Here is a 13,784-nt window from a genome sequence, read left to right on the forward strand (position 1 = left end):
CTCTGTGTCTATTTCATGGGGTTGAGGTCTTGTATGAGTTAATATGTAACAGTCACATGGTACTCTTTGTAGCCTCTCAGCAAGACTGCAACCAGGATTAAGGGAGGTAAAGCCCTGAGTGCCAAAATAAGGCTGAGGAAATTGAGCTGATGGTGATTGCCATTCCTTACTATCAAGAAGGTCCTCTCTGCTGGCACAACATAGCTGGACACCCACCGTTTCTCTAATTCTGGCCACGTATAAATGAGTATTCTTTTTTTCATTAATTTCTTTTTCAAGATAGCATCTCTCTACATAGTCCTGGCTATCCTCGAACTTGCTATGTAGTCCAGGCTAGCCTCTAACTCTGTCCTCCTGTCTCTGCCTCCTGAGTGCTGGGATCAAAGGTGTGTATCATCATGCCCATCCTTAAATGAATGACCTGGATGCTCTTTAATGGTTATCCCATGCGGGGCTTGGCCCTCCCTTCTCCGACACGGAGCGCAGTGTCCAGCTTACCTAGCCAAGCCTCTTTGATTTTGCCGACCTAGAGGTTGCTGGGAAAGAAAGGCAGTTTCTCAGGCTTCTCCTGGTAGCCCGTGTGGAAGAGATGCAGCAGGAGCTTCAGAGGTCCCGTAGAGAAGGGATAGGCTAGAGGAGGCTCTGCTGGAGGGGCAGATTGACTGAAGGGCCTGTAGCGGAGGAGTCCATAGTATTTCTAGGGGGTGTCTTGGCTCAGGCTGGTTGTGGCAGAAGCTTTCTGTTAGGGTGCATTTGCTGGGGAAAGTGATCAAAGATGAGTTCTAATAAATAAAGAGAGGGATAAAGAAAGAAGGAAACGTGGGAGGTGGGGGTGGAGGAGATGCAAGATGCTCTTTGTGTCTCTGCACATCATTCAGAATAATTTATACTGAGGCTTCCATTGTGCCCTCTATTTTGCCCCTTTGTTTCCTGTTCTGTGACTGGCTCTTCTCTCCCTAGTTCCAGAAAACAGCTGGCTGTAGCCTGGCAAGCAGGCTTGCTGACTTCCTGGCCATCCCCACCCCTTCCCGGGTCCTGGCTCCTGCTTCCTTTCTCGCCCTCCACAATGACCTCATCCCAGCCGGCAAGTGGGGCTCTTGTTGCCCCTGCCTATTTGCCCTGGCCCAGCGACAAGGCCCGTCACATAGCACTGCTGGGATGCCAGGTGTATGAATCGCAGGCAGTGGGCAAGTTAGGCAGGGGAGGACATTCCTCTGGACTGAGCTGTGCTGGTAGCTTGGCGCAGGACCCTCTGCTTCTAGAACCAGCTGAAGAGCCTGCCTACATGCCCTTCTAGTGGGCTGCTGAGTCATCGCCTGAGTCACACTCAGTTCAGCTGACTACTCAACAGTGAGCCCTTTGTGGAACCTAGATAGGCTTTCCTCATTCTTGGGGCATTTAAATGTTGTCCAGATTGGCATTTGACCCTCTCTGCCATCCTTGGGGACTCTTCTACCCTAATCCCTTTCCAGGCCTATGCCTGTGGGCTAGGGAGTGAGTGATACACACCTCCACCTCGGGCTGCCAGCTAGGACTCAGAATCCAAAAGTTCAAATCAAGTCAGCAGCTGGGTGACAGGCACAGAGCCAGGGCAGTGATTAAGCAAGTTGGGGCAGGAGTGAAGCAGGGCAGATTCCTGGGGCCCTGGGCGGGGCCCCAGGGAGATCAGCCAACTTTCCTGTCTCTTGCGTATTTTGGGAGCATCCAGAATTTACCTTGAGAACTCAGTCCTGTTATCTGGGGGGTGGGAGGTGGGGGTGGGGGACAGGTGCAAGCATTCTTGTGTATTGGTATCTTATAGCCTGTTTCATCCCATTGTCTTTATACACATTTGGTGGTTGAACTGGGGTCGAGTAGGAGATGATACTGTTTCAGAGCAGAACCAGAAGCAGAAGATATCAGAAAGTCTAGGATTTGATGCTCAGACTTGTCTGACTCAGTTTAGCGCTTTCCCCCTCGGGCTGGTTGCTGGAGTCTTACGGCAGCTGTCTTGTAGGGCACGGAGCCAACTATTCAGGTGGAAATGTCATTAGGAGTCCTGGACTCTCCGTGGGTTGAGCCTGTGTTCGGAACCCCAAGCTTGTCTCTGGTAGGGGAGGGTTCCAGCTAGCTGTTGGGGGCAGGGAACCACTAGGGATTTGCAGAGAGGACCCCTTATAGTTGCTGTATCTGTCAGGTTAGCACTGGAGATGGGGTCCCTGGCTTACCCTGAGTGGAAAGAAGTTTGGTTGCATGGTGGTGCTAGCTTAGAAGATGCCTCTAGGACTTGGGTTCTAGAAGTATCCCTCTGCTTATGTGGCTTTGGTAAAGTCACCTCTGTTGGCTAGTGCTGGCACTAAAGCCTAAGTCCTTTCCAGGAGATTCATTTTTAGTGACACTTTAAAAATATTTTATATTACTCATTTTATTTGTGTGTGTGTGTGTGTGTGTGTGTGTGTGTGTGTGTTCGTGCGCGCATGTGTTTATGCCATACTGCATATGTGGAAATCAGAGGACAACTGTCAGGAATTGGTTCTTTGCTTCCACCATGTGGATTCCAGGGATTGAACTCAGGTTGTTGGCCAGGCTTGGCAGCTGGAAAATAATTCTCAGTGTTGTGTGAAGGAATCTATTAACAAAGTGAAAGTAGCTCTGCAAGGCAATTTCTTTTTGTAAAAAGGATGTACCAGAACCCAAATTGGGCCAGTGAACACGCAAGGCCAAAATGGCCTTTGTCTTTTATCGCTAATACAGGTGGTAATTATTTCTCATCCTATTGGTGGAAACTCAACTTCACAATCTGATGAATCGGCCAATCAGTGTGAAGGGGATGGAGGAATTTCAGGGACTATGGATCTCTGTTGATAGAAGATACATTTCTCACAGTAGCAAGCACCTTTACCCACCAAGCGCTACACTTTAATGACACATTTAAATGAGAGATGGACGATTTCCCCCTATTTCTGTGGTAGATTTACTCATGTTGGACTAATTGACCAGTCAGTCAGTGCCCTGGCTTCACCACTGTGTCCTTAGAAGACAAAACAGTTGTGAGTGGGGTTCTTTCCTTGTTGGACAGAAGAAGGACTGGGGGCTTGATGTTCTCTGGTTCTTCCACTTCATGCCAGGCAGAGTGGCACTCTAACTGGAGTTTTCAGGGCAAAAGCCTCCTGGACCTTTGCATATATCTACATTTAGAGGCAGCCCCAGTAGACTATGTTTGGCAATTGGCCCCCAATCCACTGTTTAAAGAGATGAGCAATGGTGCCAAAGTAGAGAGAGGACATTTATTAATGTGGCTACCCTGAAAAGAACAAATAAAGGAATTCCAGTAACCCCCGAAGACTGTCTGCTGGGACACTGACATCAGCTTCAGATTTGAGTAGAGGAAATATTGGAGCAAGGGGCAAGAGGGCCATACTATTAAGCAATCCTGGTCAAAGGATGGTGCATTTGGTCGTTGTCTCGCTCCAGTTCTGTAAGGTGGTCCATGGGAAGGCCTTACTGCTGTCATTGCTGGATCAACCTGTTTCTTTCTTTCTTTTTTTTTTTTTCGAGACAGGGTTTCTCTGTGTAGCTTTGCGCCTTTCCTGGAACTCACTTGGTAGCCCAGGCTGGCCTCGAACTCACAGAGATCCGCCTGCCTCTGCCTCCCGAGTGCTGGGATTAAAGGCGTGCTCCACCACCGCCCGGCTCAACCTGTTTCTTAAGGAAGATGATCACTTCTGCTTCAGTGTGCAGCCTTGGCATCATGGATAATTGCCATCATCTGGTTTTACTGTTCTTGGGATCTAATATAACAGCGGGTTTCAGACAATGACCTCTGTCTGTCCCGTTAACCTTGAAGGAGGATGAGATTGGTTAGACATACTCCTTGAACTGCAGACACATCTATGGGCTACAGTAAGCAGATGACCCACAGTGGAGGAGATGGACAGACCCAAAATGAAGCAAGAATGCTAGGCTGTTATCCTGGGGCTAGTTTGTGGACCCAAGTGAGCTGTCAAGGCTTTTTAGCCGAAGCATCTTCTAAGTGCTTGTTTCAGTTCTAACTCTGGATTGGGGAAGGGCATAAGGGTGAAATAACTTACTCATGGTCACAAGGTAACAGAAGTGGAATGTGATCTCTGGTATGCTTTCGAGCTTGCTCGTCTCCTTGCTAGTTTGCACCACTTCCCCTGAATAATCGGGAATCTAACAGGCAGTTGTACTTAAGAAGCTGTATGGTTCCCACGGAGAGATGCACCCCAGATCTCCTGCATGCTCTGCACAGGTCTGTATCCCACCAGGACCCACACTGGTCCATCTGGTGTCTAAATATTCTGTCTTCATATTGAGCAGGGACAGGGCAATGCTGTGTGGAAGAATCAGTGCAAAAAAATGAGATCTGGCCTTTTTGTCATCTGGAGTTGACTCTGGGGTTTGCTATTCAATTAACCAGTTGTAACATCAATTTCCTTGTCTGTCAAATGAGGGTGATATCATCTGGGTCAAAGATGAGAGAGTGAGGTTCTCATGCTTGAAATGCCTGGTACCCAAAGGCCCTTGCAATCCTTTGCTTCTTTGTCCTTACAAGTAGACAACCTGAGTCACAAGTCCTGAAGGAGATTGCTTTTTCTTCCTCTGCTTGCCTGTGCCGTCTTGCCCTCCGTGAGCTTGTATTACCTGGGTGTGGTGAGCCTCAGGAATAATACTGTTCTGCCAAGAGATGGGTGACATCAAACCCTGTGAACACCAACTTTGACCTTGAGCCTTAGGACTGGCTCACAGCTGCCAGTGTTGACGGGAACCAGGGATGCTCCAGGGGATACAGGGAAGGCAGCGTGTGAATCTGGGCAGGGCCATTTTCCGGAACTGTCAGTAAACTGGCTCCTGGGTGAGCCTGTGTAGGAGAGGAGCAGGTTTAGTGGTGGATGTGGTGCTGCCAGGAACAGAGCTATTCTTGGCAGAGCTCAGTTGCCAGTTGTGGGCGCTGGGGTACTGCTTGGGACCAAGGTTGGCTGTACCACTGCCAGCCCAAAGCCAGCTTGGTTGCACCTAAATGTAATTCCAGCCTTCAAAAGGGGCTTGAGGCATAAATTTGGCCAGGCTGGGCTACCATCTCCACGAAGAAATCTTCAGAAAACCAAGTGATGGCTAAAAGTTTCTGATGGTGCATTTTTGGAAAAGGTCCCTGGGAACCTTGAAGCTGTGCAAGTAACTCAGGAGACTGGGCAGGTACCTACTGCTGGGTTTCTTGCAGAGAAAGAGGTCCACAGCAAGGAGTTCTTGGCCTACTTGGTCACCTTGACAGATGACATTTCTTCCTTGCCATGTGACCATCTAAAGGCCTGGCAGTTTCTCACAGTGTCCATTTCATAGAAACACACATCTGCTGCTGCTGTTGCTGCTGTTGCTGCTGCTGCTGCTGCTGCTACTTCCCACAGTCAAGGGCCCGTGATGGGACTTCACAGTGGATTCGCCACCCTGCCTATCTTCCTCTGGATCTGTCCCTGTCAGGGTGTTTGGGAAGGCAATGGCTCTTTATGATCATTTTCCTTCTGAGCTTGTTTCTCCTGTGCTTATGCGCACCATACCCATACTTTCACACCTACGTCCTCACATGGTCCTTGTTCTTTTTCTTCCAACAATTCCACTATAGTTTATTACACACAGCCACCTTTCCACCCAATCAGCTTTGCATCTAGCCGCCCTTGCAGGTAAGAGCCCTTCTGACAACCCAGCCCTAGGGACAGAGACACAGGATGCTTCTTACCTGTTGAAAGGATCATAGCTGACATGCTCATAATAAAATGTGCATTAGCAGGAGCAAAGAATGTTTTTTTTTCTTTCTGTCTTTTCTTTCTTTCTTTCTTTCTTTCTTTCTTTCTTTCTTTCTTTCTTTCTTTCTTTCTTTCTTTCTTCCTTTCCTTCCTTCCTTCTTATCTATCTATCTATCTATCTATTTATCATGCTGCGATTGAACCCAGGGCTTCACAGCTTCACATCTGTTAGGCAAGCACTCTACCACTGAGCTGTACTCCCAATCAAAACAAACGTGTTTAATTAAACTTTTATATTATTTGGGGGAACCTTCAGAAATAAACAACCAAGGACACAGAAGATTCTGAGAAAACTACTTTTATCCTCTGGTTTGAAGTGGTATGCACTGTATTGTAGAGATGTGATTGGACAGAAGTGTCTGATCTAACAGCCACAGACTAAGAGGTGAAACCTAGCAGCCTGTCTGTTCAGATCCCTCTGGCCATTCTGCATATGTCTTAGTTAGGGTTTCTATTGCTGTGAAGAGACACCAAGACCATGCCAACTCTTATAAAGGGAAACATTTAACTGGGGCTGGCTTATAGTTCAGAGGTTTAGTCCATTATCATCATGGCTGGGAACAAGGCAGGCAGACATGGTGCTGTAGGAGGCAGCTGAAAGTTCTACGGCTTGGCAGGCAGCAAGCTTGAGAACCTGAGCTTCCAAAACCTTAAAGACCACCCCTAGTGACACACTTCCTCACACCAGGCCACAGGTCTTAATCCTTTCAAATAATGCCACTCCCAATGAGCCAGTGGAAGTTATTTTCATTCAAACCACCACAGCATACATTGCTTCTTTCTAGGTGTGAGCTGGACCACCCCTGAAATGAGAGTGAGTGAGAGAGTTCATGGTCACTCACAAGACAGTAGACATACGAAGTTAGAGTGGTACGCCTAGGTTTAAGGCTTGCTTTTAGGAACAGGGGTTCTAGGTTGTGTCACCTGCCCTGAGGAACAGGAATCCTGTGAGTTTCTATGACCAAAAACTGTGGGAGAATGAAAAAGAGACAGTCAATGGGGCAAGAAAAAGTTTGTAAGCTCTTATGTCCAAGGCTTTCTAAACTCCTATAGTTCAAAGTATTCAGCCTGTCAGAGCATTATGTTGTGGTTTTTCTAGGCCCCTAAACATCCTTCTACTTAAATACATTGTTACCTAGCCACTGTTCCATTTAGCTACCCTTCCGCACAGCTATCTATCCACCCAAGCATCCTTATAAAACCACTTCCAGTAGCCATTGACAGGGTCATTGTCTGACTCTACACACTTGGCATTGAATAAGAGCCTATAAGGTCTCTACTTATAGGGGGTGGAGATGCAAGTTTAAAACTGAGCCATCATAGTATATCATTGTATTAAAAGGGTACATGAGTGTTGAGTGTTCAGTTTGGGAGACATAGGACAATCCCTTAGACAATTGTTTGAATTAAATCGTACATGAATTGGTTCTGTGTGACTGTGTGGGCAAGGGTCAGGAGGCATAATTCCATGAGTAATTGATGGGCCAGGCTACAGGCCTCTCAAAAGATTCTTGTTAAATTGTCAGCTGACTAACCTGGTGGTCCATGTTCTTTCTCAGTTTACTGCTGTTCTTTCCCAAAATGAGTTTCTGTTGGACCTGTACCTCTGCCCATAGGTCTCATCACAACGTGGCAGCTCGCAGCTGCCATCCCAACTACGTGCCCAATGGTGTGCAGTGCTCACACATTTGTACAGTTTTGAGTATATTTCAGGATGACCATCACATACCTTACAATGAAGGATTCTGTGAGAGGCAAGCACACTTCTCTTTTGAGCAGGCTTGTAGGAACAGAAAATGAATGGCGTGTCTAGATCAAGTGCCAATCCCTGGCTGTCCTGAGGTTCCATACCTTTCACCTTTGACATCCTATCATCTTGCTTCTAGATGGCCTCATATTTTATGTCATTGCTCACTGTCATTGTTACTGTTATTATTATTAGTGTATATGTGCTTAGGAATGCTTGTTGTGGGGGCCAGAGAACAACCTTGTGATATCAGTTCTCTCCTTCCACCTTTATGTGGGTCCCAGGGATTGAGTTCTCACCTTCACACTTGAGCGGCAAGGACCACTACTGCTGCGCCATCTTGCCAGCCGCTGATACCATATTGTGATGTTTTATCATTGTATCGTGACAATATCCTAAAGCCAGTCACAGTTTTAGGGACATGAGTGGTGTGCCTACCATGTTCACTATGCACCCATACAGAAATGGTGCTCCAAACCTAGTTTCTTCTAGGAATCCTGGCGGGAGTTGCTGTGAGGATGAGCAGGTGAGCATCCTTCTGGCTCCTTACCTGGGACCAGTCCCACCGCAAGTATTGGGTGCTTGCTGCTGCTGTTGGCTCTGGTAGTATCAGCTGCTGTCATGATCAGCCACATGGATGCGGCTGGGCAGCTAGACTTCCTTTCGCCTTTTACTGGACACGGACACGGACACACACACACACACACACATACACACACACACACACCACAGCTGTTTTCTGTTTTCTTGACAGAGATGCTATTCCTGAAATAGCTGGGCTTTTAAGAAGCCATCTTCCTTCTGCCTGATTCCTTTGGAGATATTTCTCCAGTAGCCACTCTTTGTTATGTGGTGGTGGTGGTGAGGTGGTGGTGGTGGTGGTGGTGGTGGTGTGTGTGTGTATGGGGACAGGGCAGCTTTCTAAGTGTGAGCATCCTAAGTAAGGACAGACTCCTGCAGGAAAAGCCTCATTTGATAGGTAGTTTCACTAAATGGTAAACTAACAACTGAAATTAGAGACTACAGGTCAGCCCTCTTAACCTCGTTATAAAGTGGCTTCTGTGGCTGTAGCTTTTCCTGTTTATCACCTGTGTGTGTTTGGTAAACCCAACTCCCTCAATGGTGTTAGTGTTCTTCCCCACCCCCCATTGGTTGATAAGACCCCTCTGATTAACTTTTGCTGTTGTTAGGAACTAGGGAGTCCCCACATGGCCTTTGTTAGGCATCCTGTTTCAGGAACCAATGCCTCCCTCCATTTCTATGGTGGATGTGTCTTTACAATTCTGCATCAGATTGTGGGACCGAAGACTGTGATTTGCAAGTGAATATGAGGACCTGCTCATCCATCAGCCCCTCCCCCTTCTCCCCAGACCCCCTCCCCACCCTGGAGCTGTCAGTTTTAAATATTCTCAGATAAGTGGCCTCTTCTTCCTCACGGTCTTCAGATATACATAATCCTGCTCACTTAAAAAAAAAAAGATTCTGGGAACTCTTCCTCCATGCTCTTCTGTGGCTTCTGGGGGGCTCAGACTTCCTCACAGCCCCACTTCCTCTGGTGAATGTGCCAGTGTGTGTACCATTGTCCAGCCCCCCCGCTGGAGGCTTCCCTGGGTCTGCTTCCTGTGTCGGGCCAGCTGCTAGCACGGGACTCTGTTTGGGAGCTGACCTTCAGAACGGGAAGTGACCTGCCGGAGGCCGTGCAGCTGGGAGGCAGCGAGCCCCACACTACACAGGTGTCTGGGCCTGGATTTAATCTCCAGAGCCCTAGCCTGTTTGCACCTGGGCTCTGGACTTTTCCCTGGTGCCTCAGGTGAGTGGAGTAAAGGTTTGTCCAGGCGCCAGGGGCTTGTTTCTGTGGCCTGTAATCATTGGCCATCCTGGGTTAATGAGAGTGTAGAGGGAACTAGGGGAAGGTTGAGACAGGCTTCCAGGTGAGAACCCTAGTGACAGCTGGCTTCAGTGGCCCCTTGGCCAGACCAGGCCTGTCCCCTGCGTACCGTGTGGCTTCTCTAGGCCTGCCATGGAAAGGCACTTCTGTTACCATACACTGAGCCATGAAACCTAACTCCTGAGAACTCTGTTTGCCCTACTCCAGGCCCTGTTCTGTCGATCTAGAGAGAGTGAGCAGGAAAGGAAGGGGAGCTGGCAGGTGCCTGCAGGGAGCATGGTAGCATGCTTGGTTCTATGTAGGAGGGACAAGGGTAAGAGGAAGCTTGAGGCAGGGAAGAAAGCCCTGCCAGCTGGAATCAGGGTCACTGTCAACTTCCTGCTCTGGGAGTTTGGGCATGCTACCTATGCCTCGGAGAGCCTTGGCTTCCTTCTTGCTTGTCAGATGGAACTGGTGAGATCTGCCCTCAGGTTCGCGACCAAGACTGAAGGGATGGATGCTTCTGTTGAGCCCTTGCCCGTATCTCATGGATATCTTTTGCTTTCCCCCGCTTCTTTACGGAGCAGACCTGTGCTAAAGAGTCTCATTCACTTTCCTCTTGCCCCTCTACCTCCTTGTCTCTCCCCTTGCCTCCCTCCTTTGTTTATTAGTGTATAGTCGTTGTGCATAGTAACTAGTTGCCTTTTTCCAGTGTTGGGGCCTGACCCGAGAGCCTCATGCAGGTTAGTCTGGTACCCTACTGCTGAACTTACACCATTACTCCTTCTTCCCCTTTTATATGGAACAGTGTCTTGCTAAGTTGACCAGGCTGGCCTTGTGCTTGTGACTTTGTACTCCGGCCCTCCGAGTATCTGGCATTACAGGCCTTGTGCTTCCAGACCTGGCTCCTTAGAACCTTTTCATACAGGTGTATAATGTGCTTGGACTGTGCTCCACCCACTCCCTGTGGCGCAATATTTCCAAAATTGGAAAAATTTTCAGTGGAGGTCTTGCGATTTGAAAATGTAGGTCCTCTTACCCCTCGGAGTACCAGGTCTATGTGGTGAAGTACCCGTGGACTGTTAGGGACCCTACTAAGAAGCTCAATTCGTAAACATAGGCTAGACGGTTCCCCCATGTTCCAAATGGGACCATGGGACCTATGATCCGTCTAGATCTGGGGTGTCTAGCTTCATCCTGAAGTGAGCACCAGGTCACCGCACCCCAGGATAAGTTAGGCTCCTGTGAATAAAGAGGTGGTTGGAACCCCCCCCAAATTTGATGGGATAAAGGTGGGCCTTGTTTTCACACGGAGAGTTGTAGGTGCCAGTCAGATGGGTCTGAAGTAAATGTGAGTGACTGACAGAATCTTGTTTCCCCCCAAATGTTTATGTCCATGTTTCTGGAGCATTACATGGCAAAGGGGCATTGAGTACAGGATGGCATTTAAGGGTGACCTTGAATAGGGGTTATTTTGGATTATTCAGTGGGCTCTGGGCTGTAATGACAGGAGTTCTTGAAAGTTGGCAAGGGTGAGGCTAGAGAAATGACTCAGCAGTTAAGAGCACTTACTGCTCTTAGGGAAATTCAGAATTGAGTTCCCAGCCCCCGCCTCCCCCCTCCCCTGCAACTCCAGCTTCAGGAATCTGATGCCCTCTTCTGGCGCTGCAGTTCCCTGCACACTTGTGAACGTACTTTCACACAGACACAGACATACAACTAAAAATTAAACATGTCTTGAAAGCAATCAATGAACAGGGGAAATTTGCAGGATGCACCGCAGTTGATAGAGTGGCTGCCTGAGATTCAGAGACCCTATGTTCAATCACCAGCACCACGTAGACCAGGCATGGTGGGACATTCCTGTGATCGCAGCACTTAGGAATTCAAGCTCATCCTTGGCTATACATTGAGTTCGAGGCCAGTCAAGGCTACAGAGACTCCTGGCTTAGAAGATGAGGGGATATTGAGCAGCCTCTATAAGTTAGAAAAGACAAAGAAACAGAGAAACGGAAATTGCCCAGCAGCCTCCAGAAAACAGCACTCATCATGAGGCTCCTATTGGAAGGCTGGGGACGTGCGTCTTGGACTTTTCCACTTCCCAAACTGTGTGCTAATAGGTTTGTATGGATATAATAGTCAAAGCATCTGGTGGTCACCTTGGCATTAGCCCATCAGGAGTGGGTGCTGAAGCACAAGGCAAAAAGGTCCTTTGGGAGTGGCAATGTCAGGTGTTTTCTTGAGTGTGATCATTGTGGCCCATGAGGCCAGTCTGATGGCCTGGCAGGGATGGCTGAGTAACCAGGTGTTGTGGATAGGTAATTTAAAAGGCCATGTGTGCACATTGCCTCTGCTGTGATATCCCGCTCAGCCCTCACTTGGGCATCTGGCTTGGATGACCTTACCTAATGTTGCTGGAAATGTCAGTCCCTTCCCATCCTGCCTTACTGCTTGAATCCTTGCTCTGTGCTCTTGTGTGCTATTTCTTTGAGCAGCTTGGAAATGCTGGACGGATGTGCTTAGCTCTGAGGGATGAGCACCTTTGGCTCATGGTCCCAAACCTGGCTTTCTCCTTCCTGCAAGTATGTCCCAACGGTTGCTTCGTCATCTTCCTCAGCTTCTAGTGTGGAGAATGTGGCTGCCACCTCATCACTACTCTTTCTCGCCTGTGACTTAAAGGATGACGTAGGGCAGTATGGGAGGTGGTGGTGGCATGGATCTAGGTGGCCCCAGCCATGAGACCTTTCTGCTTTCCGAATTGATTTTGTGCCTGAAATCTATCAGGCATCCAGCCTTTAATGTTCTGGTATTTGCACAGCGGGTCCTGCTGCTTCCTGTCTTTACTCTCTGTATCCTCCATGCAGCCCTCCCCCCACCCCACCACCCCCATTCAGTTTCCGGTGGGAGGCTGCAAACTTAGATGTGAACAGGAGGAATGAAAGAAGACCCCATGCCACAGAGATAGTAGTGGGCTGGGCAAGTCTGAAAGGGGAGCACCAATTTGGTGTGCCCAGGGGAGAGCGCGAGCAGTGTGGGGTTCAGCTTGTGCTATAGCCCTTCTAGGGTGTGCTCTGCGGCTCTTCGGAGGCGTGCATGCAAACAGCCCCTTGCCTGCCTCTAGCACACTCGACCTGCCTGCCAGGTTGGCTTCACCTGCCATTATGGAGCCTTGGGCTTCATTAGAAGGAAGCCTTTATGACATTTTCAGGAACACCGTGTGTGAGGATTGGATTCTCCTCCTGGGGTGATATTAAACACCTCTGCAAAGCCAAGCTCGCCTGTCACCTGTACCAGGGCCTGGACTGCTCACCTATGGAAAGGCTCAGCAGCCTCACATGCCCTTCTCAATCCTCTCAGGCCTGCTCACCAGAATGCTAGGAATGGCCAGATGCTGCCCAGGCTTGTATTTGGCCTTAGCCAAGGTCAGGTTGTCTGGGAGGAAGAAGGGGAAGGGTACTCTTGCTTAGTAAGTAGGAGGAGTAAGGGCCCCAGACAGAGCAGCCTGGTAAGATCTTTTATGTGCAAGCCTGACCCATCAGAAACTTTGCTTAGAGCCACCCTTATCCCTCATTTCCTCCTACCCCCAGGAAGGGGTGCTGGGCAATTGGTGGGGGTATTGCTTCCGATCTCGTGCGAGACTCACATTCCTCTGCAGGATCCCGGGGTTGCCTGCCTGCAGACACCTGGCTGGAATAACAATGAGTGGGAAGCTCTGCTGCCTGCCTCCTCCTCAGCTCTGGGGATGCTCTGCTGGGAGAGGCTGGTTCTGCTGAGCTAGCATTTCCTCCCTCCCTGCCTTTCCTCGCAGGCCCTGCTGGTCTCTTTGACTAGAGCTGGGCTCCTGGTGAAAAGGATATGCTGAGAACAATCCTTGGGGCTGTGCAATCTCATTTTTTATGCATGTGTTGTGGGGGTGGGAGGCGATTGATATGGGGGCCTGGCGAGGCTAAGAGAAATGGACTTTTTAAAAACTAAGACTTGAAGCTAAAAATCACTGGAGATGTCACCTTTTTTTCCAGCATCTCTTTTGTTGTATGTATTCCAGAGGCTTGGGTCACCTGTCCTTTACCACCCCATAATGTGGTTAGACTTGGCTGGGGGATGGGAAGGCCACTCTAAACCATCACAAGACATCATTAAAGGCTCCTTATGTTGATGTCCCTGATCCCCACTGCTTTTGACTACCTTTTCCCCCCTTGACCTTTACCATATTTTCTTATTATAACATGAAAAATTATTCTAACATAGGATAGCATTTCTGCAGCTAAGCTACTATTCCAAGCCTTTTACAAATATTGACTCATTTGATTCTAAGCAGGCCTGGATGCTGGTACTAGGAGAGAAATTAGTCCATGGTCCAAGGCTACAC

General features: G+C 48.7%; 1 long non-coding RNA gene across 2 annotated transcripts in view; it reads left to right on the top strand.

Moving 5' to 3' along the window:
• LOC114701993 overlaps positions 1–13,784 on the top strand; it is a 141,448-nt gene that overhangs the window by 43,291 nt on the left and 84,373 nt on the right. The gene's annotated exons all lie outside the window — the stretch shown is intronic.

The sequence above is a fragment of the Peromyscus leucopus genome, chromosome 16_21, assembly GCF_004664715.2.
Source record: "Peromyscus leucopus breed LL Stock chromosome 16_21, UCI_PerLeu_2.1, whole genome shotgun sequence".
Classification (NCBI taxonomy): Eukaryota; Metazoa; Chordata; class Mammalia; order Rodentia; family Cricetidae; genus Peromyscus; species Peromyscus leucopus.